Consider the following 12,384-nt stretch of genomic DNA (forward strand, 5'->3'; position numbering starts at 1 on the left):
GTAGGTGCTCAGCAGTGATGAATGGATGAATAAGAGATTTACTGAACAGATTGGGTTTATCATCACCGTCATGTTGGCCAGATGCCTGCACCCCTTTTCTCACTCCTGCCGGTTCCTCTGGGATGGCTGATGCTAAAAGGGAAGAACAGCCCCTCAGGGAAGATGCAGCCTCCAGAATTTGCTATCATATGCCCTTCATTTAGGGCTTCCCAGGTGGCATTGGGATAAAAAATTTGGCTGCCAATGCAGGAGACACAGGAGCCGTGGTTTCAATCCCTGGGTAAAGAAGATCCCCTGGAATAGGAAATGGCAACCTACTCCAGTATTCTTGCCTGGAAGATTCCATGGGCAGAGGAGCCTGGTGGGCTACAGTCCATGAGGTTGCAAAGAGTTGGATATGACTGAGCATGCACACACACATGCCTTTCATTTACATGGAACCTCTCTCACCTGCCGGGTGTCTTACTGTGGCTCGCAATCTTTCGCAGGACAATGAACACACACATGTTCTACAAACTGCTGCAAATGTTTCAGGCTTGAATCAGGACTGAAACAATGCAAGTTGTCTGGAATTATCTTTCCTTGCCTGTCATTCCCGGTATTATGGTTAAGACCTGTCTCCTGCATTCCGCCTTACTTGTTTTCTTGGGAGACATCATGCAGTCTGTCTCAGACACCCCAGGTCTCGGTGAGTCACAAAGCCTCTCCTGGTCTTCCTGCCTCCGCCTCCAGACTGTCCTGTTAATCCCTTGAAGGACCTCTTGAGTGAGTCAACCTCCTGAGGCAGCTCCGTGGGGCTCAGATGCTGAGATCCATCTGGGGGTGATACCTCTGGGAACCTCAGTTTCCTCATCTGTGAAGGGGTGGGGGGTAGTAATTGCACCTCCTTTATGGGGTTGTCCTCCTCAGCACCACATCTGCCCTGACCCTTTCCTTCCTGCTCCTGGGTGTGATTTTGGTCAATACTGTTGTAAGAGCATTTTGTATCTTCCCAGAGGGGCTTCCCTGGTGGCTCAGGACTGTAAAGAATCTGCCTGCAATGCAGGAGATCTGCGTTCAATCCCTGGATCGGGAACGTTCCCTGGAGAAGAAAATGGCAACCCATTCCAGTATTCTTGTGTGGAGAATTCCATGGACAGAGGAGCCTCCATGGGGTTGCAAAGAGTCGGACATGACTGAGCAACTAACACACACACACAGAGGTGGTAAACCCCATATGGTGAATTCTCCCACCTCACTCCCCCATTCCAAGGGCCTTCTATACACTACTGATGATCAAACAACAGCCACATGACTGTCACTGGGTTTTAGGGGATCAGAGAGTTTGGGAGCCATAAGGACGCTTGAGATATTCTAGTCTAACCCCTCCTTGAGCCACTATAACAGAGCTGGCATTTGCCAAGCCCACACTGAGTGCTGGCCTCAGTTTGAGTGCTGTAAAGAATTCATTAACTTACTATTCATGTTCCTGTTTGATATTGACAATAACCCCTGTGAGGCGTGTATCATCTCTGTTTGATAAACAGGGAGACTGAGGCCCAAATGAGGTGAAATCAGATGCCCAAGGTCACAAAGCTGGTGAAGGGCAGAACTGAAGGCAGGTAGACCATCAACCTCTTGGCCCTTACTGGGACCTCTCCTGCCTCTAATCCTCTCTCAGTTCTTTCCATCCTAAAGAGTAAATATTGATTGAGTTCCTTGCACTAATAGCTCCTACTGATTGAGCACTAGATATTCCAGACATGTGCTATACACGTCACATCTTCTCTCTTATAGGATGCAATGACTCTGGGAAGTGGAAGGGATCATTCCTTCCATTTCTCAGGTAAGGAAACTGAGGCCCACAGAGAGCCCAGGCTCATGCAAGAAGAATCAGAACCAACCTCAGGTCTCCTGCTCTTGGGACCAATTTTTTTTTCCATTGCTTGGTGTACTCTTTCTGTTTTCATTAATAAGCTTTTCTTGAGTGCCTGCTCTGGGCCAGGTCCTGTGCTGATTGCTGGGTCACGAAATGAAGGTGCCAGAGACCCAGGCAACTCTGGCAAATGTTGGCTATGGGGGAATACTGGCCCAGTCATATGGAACCCTGCATTTTCTAGAGGAGCCAGGAATCTGGATTTCTTTTGTGTGTGTATTCCCCCTGACTCTCAAATTTTGGCAATGAACTTCAGTTTAAAACACTGCAGCAGCTGCAGTTGAACACGTCTGTTGTCTAGTTCTCTCTGGGGGCTGCCCGTTTGTGACATTTAGTTGAGAAAGACAGATGTGTGAATAAATCTTATGACAAGGGTAGATACAGGACCCCAAGGAGCACTTTTAACCCTGGTTAGGTGGAGTTGGGAAGGATATTCTGGAAGAAGAGCCTTGAAGAATGGGTAGGAATTTACAAGGTGTACATAGAGGTAAGGACTTCCTGGGCAGATGAAACAGCACATGCAAAGGCATGGAGTTGTGGGAAGGAGCTGAACATTTGGAGGATGGCAGGTGACATGCTGTGCTTAGGGCTGAATGGGAGACTGGTAAGAGATAGGTCTGACCCAGGCCTTTGCTTGAAGCCAGATGTACAGCAGAATGGCAAAAGAAAGTGAGGCAAGGCCTGGCATAGAACCTTCTCTGAGGGATTCATTCAACAAATATTTTTATTGGGTACTACTTACTAAATGGGCTTCCCTGGTGGCCCAATGGTGAAAAATCTGTCTGCCAGTGCAGGAGACACAGGAGATGCAGGTACAATCCCTGGGTTGGGAAAATTGCCCGGAGAAGGAAATGGCAACTGCTCCAGTATTCTTGCCTGGGAAATCTGATGGAGAGAGGCGCTTGGTGGGCTACAGTCCATGAAGTCACAAAAGAGTCGGACACCACTGAGAGACTAAACAACCATACTTACTAAGCACCAGGGACCAAACCACCATAGTGACTATTCTCAGGGAGCATCCAGCCCAGTGGGGAAGCAGATAATCAACAGTGGTTATCTGTGACTGCTTATGGTCAGTGTTGAGTAGGAAAAGACTAGTTGCTTTAAGAATAAGTATTCTGTGGTCCCTGGATCAGCAGGATCAGCATCATACAGTGACTTGTCAGAAATGCACATCCCCAGGCCCCACTCAGACCAACTGAGCTCTGGGGGTGGGAATCACAGTCTGTGTTCTCATAAGCCTTTCTGGTGATTCTGGTGCCTGCTCGTGTTTGGGAGCCACTGCTCCTAGGTCATGCCGGGACCCACTTTTATCCATCTTCTCCAATTGCTTTATGGCTTCTCAAACTCCCCAAGACCCTTCCTACCTCAGGGCCTTTGCACTGACTGTTCTCACCATGGCTGCATGACTTTCTCAGTACCTTTAGCTCTTTGTGCAAATAAAGGCCTCCCTATCTCCTTGGAGAGGCCTTCCCAAGTGCCTGGTTTAAAGAATTACTCCCAATCTATCAGACTCAACTCCTTGTCTTACTGTGCTTTCTTCTTAGCATTCAACACTACCTGGTATTGTTTTCCATGTTTATTTATTTATTTGCCTTGTATCTGTCTCCATCCACTAGAAGATAAGCTTCATGAGAACAGGGATGTGATCTTTTTTGTCCTCCCAGCATCTCAGGTCGTGCCCAGCATGGTGAGATACTTAGGAAGTACTTTTGAATGAATGAATGAATCTCCTAGGGTTTACCCTTCTGGTCATTCATTCGTTCAACAAGCACCAATTCCTGTGGAGGTAATGGGCTTATTGTTGGAAGGGGTTCCATGGCCATTTGGACAGGGGCAGCCTGATGCCTGGTCTTTCACGCCCCTCCTTCCCTCTACACTCAGCTAGCTCCAGACACAAAGAACCTCTGGATGCACCAGAATCTCCAGTTCTGTGGGCTCTATGGAGAAGGAGGAGTTAATAGCACTGCTTCCCAAAACCAAGGACTGGGCTGATTAGGAAGCTAGGACTTCGGGTGAGAAGGAGGTGGAGAGGCAGCTACTGACAAGTTGTTCTCAGGGAACATTCAATCATCCTGGGGTTGAATGCTTTCCGACAGCCCTGACAAGCAGCGTTCATCTGAGCTGCGGCTGAGTGCCAGCATCAGCCGCAGTATTCCACGCACAGTGCCCCGGATGACCGTGCCCACTGCAGTGGTTCCAGGGGGTTTCTGCTCTGCCTGGGCCACTCCTTAGAGCCCAGCGCTTGTGGAGTGTATTAGCAGGGTTGTTGGATGCAAAACAGTCCTGCTGGGGACATAAGAGGCTTTAAGAGAAATTAGTGGGGAAAGGCCTCTTGAGAGTTATCCAGCATGAATCCTCAGGAAGAATACCTTTGGTACATTAAAGCAGATTCTCCCTAATGCCTTCCTGGCAGAGGACAATGCAAAAGAGAGGGCCAGTGGATTGGTAGGAATCTTACATATTTAGATTAGGATTTCTTCATCTCCGCACTGTTGACATTTTGCATCGGCTATTTCTGGGTTGTGGGGGCCATCCTGTGCATTGTAGACTGTTTGCAGCACCTCTGGCCTCTACCCACTAGATGCCAGAATCATCTCCCTCATTATGAAAGCCCAAATGCCTCTAGATATTGCCAGATGTTCCCTGGGGGCCAAAATTATCCATGGATGAGGACCACTGATGTATGAACTCAATGTGTAGGGCATATTGATTTTAAAATGGAAATCTGCAAGGATCGGGAATCAGACTGTGTAAGTTTGAACCCTTCTTTGCCTTTTAAGCTCTGTTTCCTCATTCCTGCATCTCTGGGTGCCACAAGGATCGGCTGTTACACATAACAAGTAAAGGACCTAGACTGGGGGCCTGACAAGTCCTAAGATTCAGTAAACACCACACTCATTAACAGCCATTGGGATGGCGGTGAAGCCCCCGAGGATGATCTATAATGCAGCGGTGGCGTCTGTTTTACAATTATTTGCATAATGCACTGTGTCATAGCTGCCTCTGGTACACTGCCTTCTCATGGTAATGACCTTTGCTGTTGAGTTCTTCACTGTTCACGTGGGCCTGGTTGTTTATGCCTTCGCTGATGCAGTACTTGGCCGTGGCCACCCCAGTAAAGGGCAGAGGAAATGTGACTGACTCACCTTCTGTGCGCAGGGAATGCAAAGTGGAGCCCTGAGCTGGAGCCCGAGTTGCACAGAGACTGCCATATCCTGATTCGACCAGCAGGGGGCAGTAGCAGCTGGGAAAATGCTGGCTGCTGCAGGAGGGAGCCAAACCTTGCTGTTGTAATTTTCAAGCCTGCAAGTATTCCGAGTTGAGCAAATCATCGTTCCAGAGCCACCCGAGGTTTCCTTTAACAGCTCATGGTAGCTTATCTGCAGGAGCCTAGAGATGCTCTTCTAGAACATTCTACGTTTACCATGTCTGCCCATTTCCGGATGGCTCAGTCTGAACCTAGGGCAAATTGTGCTGTGGCAAAGTTAAACTGGTTCCTGTTTTTCTAAATTCCTTTTTCCCTCTGCTCACCGCACCCCATCCTGCCGCTTACCTGAGTGACACAATGCCCGTCCCAGAAAGCACCCCAAGCAGCTAGCTGTACCTGTCACTCATGCCCAATTTTACCTTGTTCTCCATCCCCACCCCCAACCCCATATAAACCCTGCAGTCCAGAGTCTTCAGATCAGATCAGATCAGTCGCTCAGTCGTGTCCGACTCTTTGCGACCCCATGAATCGCAGCACGCCAGGCCTTCCTATCCATCACCAACTCTGGGAGTTCACTCAGACTCACGTCCATTGAGTCAGTGATGCCATCCAGCCATCTCATCCTCTGTCGTCCCCTTCTCCTCCTGCCCTCAATCCCACCCAGCATCAGAGTCTTTTCCAATGAGTCAATTCTTCGCATGAGGTGGCCAACGTACTGGAGTTTCAGCTTTAGCATCATTCCTTCCAAAGAAATCCCAGGGCTGATCTCCTTCAGAATGGACTGGTTGGATCTCCTTGCAGTCCAAGGGACTCAAGAGTCTTCTCCAACACCATAGTTCAAAAGCATCAATTCTTCAGCTCTCAGCCTTCTTCACAGTCCAACTCTCACATCCATACACGACCACAGGAAAAACCATAGCCTTGACTAGACGGACCTTTGTTGGCAAAGTAATGTCTCTGCCTTTGAATATGCTATCTAGGTTGGTCATAACTTTCCTTCCAAGGAGCAAGCGTCTTTTAATTTCATGGCTGCAGTCACCATCTGCAGTGATTTTGGAGCCCCCAAAAATAAAGTCTGACACTGTTTTCCACTGTTTCCCCATCTATTTCCCATGAAGTGATGGCACCAGATGCCATGATCTTCGTTTTCTGAATGTTGAGTTCTAAGCCAACTTTTACACTCTCCACTTTCACTTTCATCAAGAAGCTTTTTAGTTCCTCTTCACTTTCTGCCATAAGGGTGGTGTCATCTGCATATCTGAGGTTATTGATATTTCTCCCCGCAATCTTGATTCCAGCTTGTGTTTCTTCCAGCCCAGCGTTTCTCATGATGTACTCCGCATATAAGTTAAATAAGCAGGGTGACAATATACAGCCTTGACGAACTCCTTTTCCTATTTGTAACCAATCTGTTGTTCCATGTCCAGTTCTAACTGTTGCTTCCTGACCTGCATACAAATTTCTCAAGAGGCAGATCAGGTGGTCTGGTATTCCCATCTCTTTCAGAATTTTCCACAGTTTCTTGTGATCCACACAAAGGCTTTGGCATAGTCAATAAAGCAGAAATAGATGTTTTTCTGGAACTCTCTTGCCTTTTCCATGATCCAGCGGATGTTGGCAATTTGATCTCTGGTTCCTCTGCCTTTTCTAAAACCAGCTTGAACATCAGGAAGTTCACGGTTCACATATTGCTGAAGCCTGGCTTGGAGAATTTTGAGCATTACTTTACTAGTGTGTGAGATGAGTGCAATTGTGCGGTAGTTTGAGCATTCTTTGGCATTGCCTTTCTTTGGGATTGGAATGAAAACTGACCTTTACCAGTCCTGTGGCCACTGCTGAGTTTTCCAAATTTGCTGGCATATTGAGTGCAGCACTTTCACAGCATCGTCTTTCAGTATTTGGAACAGCTCAATTGGAATTCCATCACCTCCACTAGCTTTGTTCGTAGTGACACTTTCTAAGGCCCACTTGTCTTCACATTCCAGGATGTCTGGCTCTAGGTCAGTGATCACACCATCGTGATTATCTGGGTCGTGAAGATCTTTTTTGTACAGTTCTTCTGTGTATTCTTGCCATCTCTTCTTAATATCTTCTGCTTGTGTTAGGTCCATACCATTTCTGTCCTTTATCGAGCTCATCTTTGCCTGAAATGTTCCTTTGGTATCTCTGATTTTCTTTTTTTTTTTTTGTATCTCTGATTTTCTTGAAGAGATCCCTAGTCTTTCCCATTCTGTTGTTTTCCTCTATTTCTTTGCATTGATCGCTGAAGAAGGCTTTCTTATCTCTTCTTGCTATTCTTTGGAACTCTGCATTCAGATGTTTATATCTTTCCTTTTCTCCTTTGCTTTTCGCTTCTCTTCTTTTCACAGCTATTTGTAAGGCCTCCCCAGACAGCCATTTTGCTTTTTTGCATTTCTTTTCCATGGGGATGGTCTTGATCCCTGTCTCCTGTACAATGTCATGAACCTCATTCCATAGTTCACCAGGCACTCTATCTATCAGATCTAGGCCCTTAAATCTATTTCTCTCTCATAATTTCCCTCAGTCCGTTCTTGACCTGCTTCCTTGCGTTTTCTATCTATCAGCGAAGGATATCTTTGAAATTGAGATGAGAAAAAAGAGGCACACAGAAGTTGAGCAACGTGCTTAGATTATACACTTGAAACAGGGTGAGGTAGGATTCGAACCCATGCCAGCTGGCGTCAGGAGCCATTGCCGTGCTGTTTCCAACGGAGCATCTCTGCCAAGTAGGCAGGGCTGGCCTCTGCTGCCTCTTGGCCCTCACTCCGACTCACTCAGTGACACCTCTTCTCCTGGCTCCCCGCCTACCCCCAGGCTGCCTTTCTCCAATGCATGGGTGGAGTGAGTCCTCCCTGCAGTGAGATGGTAGCCCCCAGGGCTATCAGCCTGCCCTCCAGGCGCTCCCTGGTGAGTATGCTCTGGCCATGACTTAACTCCCACTGTAGGCCACTTGATGTGGCTGGACTTGAAGGAACAATTCTTCACCCCAGCCTCTCAGAGTTCCTGTGAAGCTCAAAACCGATACCACCTGTTGCCTCAGGCATGCTTTGCAAGCTGTAAAGTGCTGGACAAAGTTAAAGGCTGTCAGTTTTACCAAGATCGACTTCTTTCTGAGACTGGTTCTCCATCTCTTGCTCCAAGGATTCTTGGGGCGTGTCATAAGCACATGAATGTGGCATCTGTGGGCTGGCATCTGGCAGCCTTTGAACAGACTGGGAATACCTTTTAGAATGCCGAGTCAAGGGCCTTTTCCGGATGGAAGCAGTGGGGCTGGTGGGCATGTTGCCCAACAGGGAGGCCTCCAGGCCCGCTTGCCAAGCCTCTGGTCCCTGTAAACAGGCGTGATTGCCTGGAGACCCTGGCACCCTCTTTACATTTACTTGAGGGAGCTGACAGGACATGAGCTGCCCAGAGCATCTTGACTTCTCCCACTGGGGGGCTGTGTGCCTGGTGGCACCAGAGGGACAAGGGGACAAACTTTTAAGTCAACAGATCTGGATTCAGAGTCTCATCTAACATAAAGATGGTTCTGTTTCCCCCTGTAGGTGAGACACCCCTCTGTTTCCCCAAAGAGAGTTCTGACGTCTCGGTTGCTGGGAAAGATTTTTAAGATCTCAAGAGGGAAAAGAAAAGCAAACAGTTGTGGGATATTTGAAATGAAGAATAGATACCAAGTCGTGTGGAGATTTCTCTCAAAGGGCTGACATTTCAGAGCTCTTTCCTGTTTTCTCAAACTTTAACAGTCAGTGCATCCATTTTCCAGAGGAGAAAACAGAGGCTCAGTTAAATGCTTTGAAAGACGTGTCTGACATCACATGGTTAATGAGAAGGTAGAGTGGGATTAGAATTCATATCGTCTGTTTCCACATCCAGCTCCACTGCTTACTGGTCAGGTGGCCTTGGGAGAGCTCAAGACCTCAGCTGAGCCTCCGTTTCATCATCTGTAAAATGGGACTAGTGACCTATGAGAGAGAGCTGTGAGAATTAAACAGGATAATTCCTGTAAACCATTTGATGCAGCCACAGAATAAACACCCAACAAATACCAGTGGTTTTTACTACTCTAGGATACGCTGTTATTAATGAATGAATGATTAACTTAAATGGACCTTGGCCATCTGCTGGGGCCTAGGAAGCTTTCCTTTCTAGAAACCAAAGAAATGAAGGCAGTTTCCTTTGCATGGAAATAAAGGCCCTAACTTATATGCAGGGTACATCATGAGAAACGCTGGTCTGGAAGAAGCACAAGCTGGAATCAAGATTGCCGGGAGAAATATCAATAACCTCAGATATGCAGATGACACCACCCTTATGGCAGAAAGTGAAGAGGAACTCAAAAGCCTCTTGATGAAAGTGAAAGAGGAGAGTGAAAAAGTTGGCTTAAAGCTCAACATTCAGAAAACGAAGATCATGGCATTCAGTCCCATCACTTCATGGGAAATAGATGGGGAAACAGTGGAAATAGTGTCAGACTTTATTTTTCTGGGCTCCAAAATCACTGCAGATGGTGACTGCAGCCATGAAATTAAAAGATGCTTACTCCTTGGAAGCAAAGTTATGACCAACCTAGATAGCATATTCAAAAGCAGAGACATTACTTTGTCAACAAAGGTCCAGCTAGTCAAGGCTACGATTTTTCCTGTGGTCGTGTATGGATGTGAGAGTTGGACTGTGAAGAAGGCTGAGAGCCGAAGAATTGATGCTTTTGAATTGTGGTGTTGGAGAAGACTCTTGAGAGTCCCTTGGACTGCAAGGAGATCCAACCAGTCCATTCTGAAGGAGATCAGCCCTGGGATTTCTTTGGAAGGAATGATGCTAAAGCTGAAACTCCAGTACTTTGGCCACCTCATGCAAAGAGTTGACTTATTGGAAAAGACTCTGATGCTGGGTGGGATTGAGGGCAGGAGGAGAAGGGGATGACAGAGGATGAGATGGCTGGATGGCATCACTGACTCAATGGACGTGAGTCTGGGTGAACTCCGGGAGTTGGTGATGGACAGGGAGGCCTGGCGTGCTGCGATTCATGGGGTCGCAAAGAGTTGGACACGACTGAGCAACTGAACTGAGTCATGTCTGGTGGCAGAATTGCCTGTTACTTCCTCTGGATCATTAACCTTCTTGAAGGATCCTTCCTAAAGCAGAGAAAGGGCCGCCCACCTCCACCCCCAGTGTAGACCATCCCTGACCTTCTCTCTGAGGGCTGCCCCCAACCAGTGTAGACCATCCCTGACCATCTCTGTGAGGGCTGCCCCCCCCCCAGTGTAGACCATCCCTGACCATCTCTCTGAGGGCTGCCCCTCCCAGTGTAGACCATCCCTGACCATCTCTCTGGCGATGCTGACAAGCGGGCCTTTTGTGATGATTATGCAAGAAGCCTTTCAATAAGTGACCCTCTGCTCCAGCAAGAAGCTTTGAATTTTGCAGAACTGCTGGAGCAAAGTAATTTCTCATCTGGCACTGGCTCCCATAAGTCTCACAACCATCTCAGAATTGTCTCTGAAGTGCTCTGCCTAACCGATTGCCCTCCACTCATTTCTCGAGAGTTAACAGATGTGAGATTTAGAGGAGAGGGTGACAAGTGGCCCGGGACCTGGAGAAGCTGTTGTGGTGAGAGGGGCCACTTCTCACTGGAGCACATCCAAATTGGCATCGTGGTGAATATAGAAAAAGCTAGAAAGTTTAACGGCCTCCATGGCTTCCCTGGTGACTCAGATGGTGATGAATTTGCCTGCAATGCAGGAGACCTGGGTCTGATCCCTGGGTTGGAAAGATCCCCTGAGGAAGGGCATGGCAGCCCTCTCCGTATTCTTGCCTAGAGAACCCCAGGGACAGAGGAGTCTGGCAGGCTACAATCCACAGGGTCGCAAAGAGTCAGATGTGGCTGAGCAACTAACAGTTTCACTTTCACACTCTCAGGGGCCTCCATTATCAGAGCAGTTTCCACGCTGGTCCCTTGGCTGCTGCTTCCCTGCTGCATTCTCCTCCCAGTGGCAGATGGTTACCTACTTACATTTTTTTTTGTGAAACTTATTTTTTGAAAATTTATTTACGTTACCATATATAAAATAGGTAGCCAATGAGAATTTGCTGTATGGTTCAGGAAACTCAAACAGGGGCTCTGGATCAACCTAGAAGCAGGGGATGGGGAGGGAGGTGGGAGGGAGTTTCAAAAGGGGAGGGGATATATGTATACCTATGGCTGATTCATGTTGAGATTTGACAGAAAACAGCAAAATTCTGTAAAGCAATTATCCTTCAATAAAAAATAAATCAATTTAAAAAAGAATAATAAATGGGACTTCAATGGTAGCAAAAAAATTTTTTATTTATTTATAGCTGCCAGGTCTTCATTGCTGCAAAAGGGCTTTGTCTAGTTACAGAGAGCAGACTGCTCATGGCTGCTGCCTCCCTGTTGCCGAGTGTGGGCTCTAGGGAGCCTAGCTTCAGTAGTTGTGAGTCCCAGGCTCTGCGCAGGCGCAGTAGTTGTGGCTCTTGGGCTTAGTTGTTCCCGTGACACGTGAAATCCCTGGTCAGGAATGGAACCGCATGTCCCCTGCACTGGCAGGCAAATTCTTAACCACTGGTGGTCCACACCAGGGAAGTCCCAACTAGCCACTTTTTAATTCGTGTTCCTAAATATGGGATGCACATCATTTACCTACCCCGTAGGACAGACAGCTGTAGTGGGTCTCAGCATGGGCTCTGGGGTCAGATAAACCAGGCGTGGGCCTGACTCCTACATGGTTTTGGTTTGGAGTTCACCCAGGAGACCCTGCCCAAGGATGTAAGCCCAGTGTTTTAGGGTGAACCAATTCCTGAAAGTACCACTTGGGGAGTGGGGTGGAGACATGAGACAGGGCGGGGAGGGGACCTCTGGGAGGGCCCAGCACTAAGCGAACTGCTGCGGAGGGCAGCTTAGCCCCATGGAGACTCGGGGACACTGCATGGAGCTGGAGTCACCCCAGCTCCACTGAGGGAGCTGGCAGGTGCTTATCCGCCCCAACATCCGGCCCTGGTTGGAGCTGCACAGCTGCGACCCTCCGTACGTCCGCCTTGCCCTGTGCGGGGGCAGGATGTCCACAGCCAGGAACAAAACCCCACTGGACAGAGAGTCTTGGGTCATCAGGGTGAGGGATGGAGGCCCTGCAGGAGCCGCGGTGACCGCTCCCCTCCCCCAACATGGGGCTGCCTGCCCTAGGCCCTTGGGAGTCTCAGATCTGATCCCCATAAAGCCCCA

This window comes from Bos grunniens, chromosome 5 (assembly GCF_055505025.1).
Source record: "Bos grunniens cultivar Pamir isolate PY7600 chromosome 5, Bosgru_T2T1.0, whole genome shotgun sequence".
NCBI lineage: Eukaryota > Metazoa > Chordata > Mammalia > Artiodactyla > Bovidae > Bos > Bos grunniens.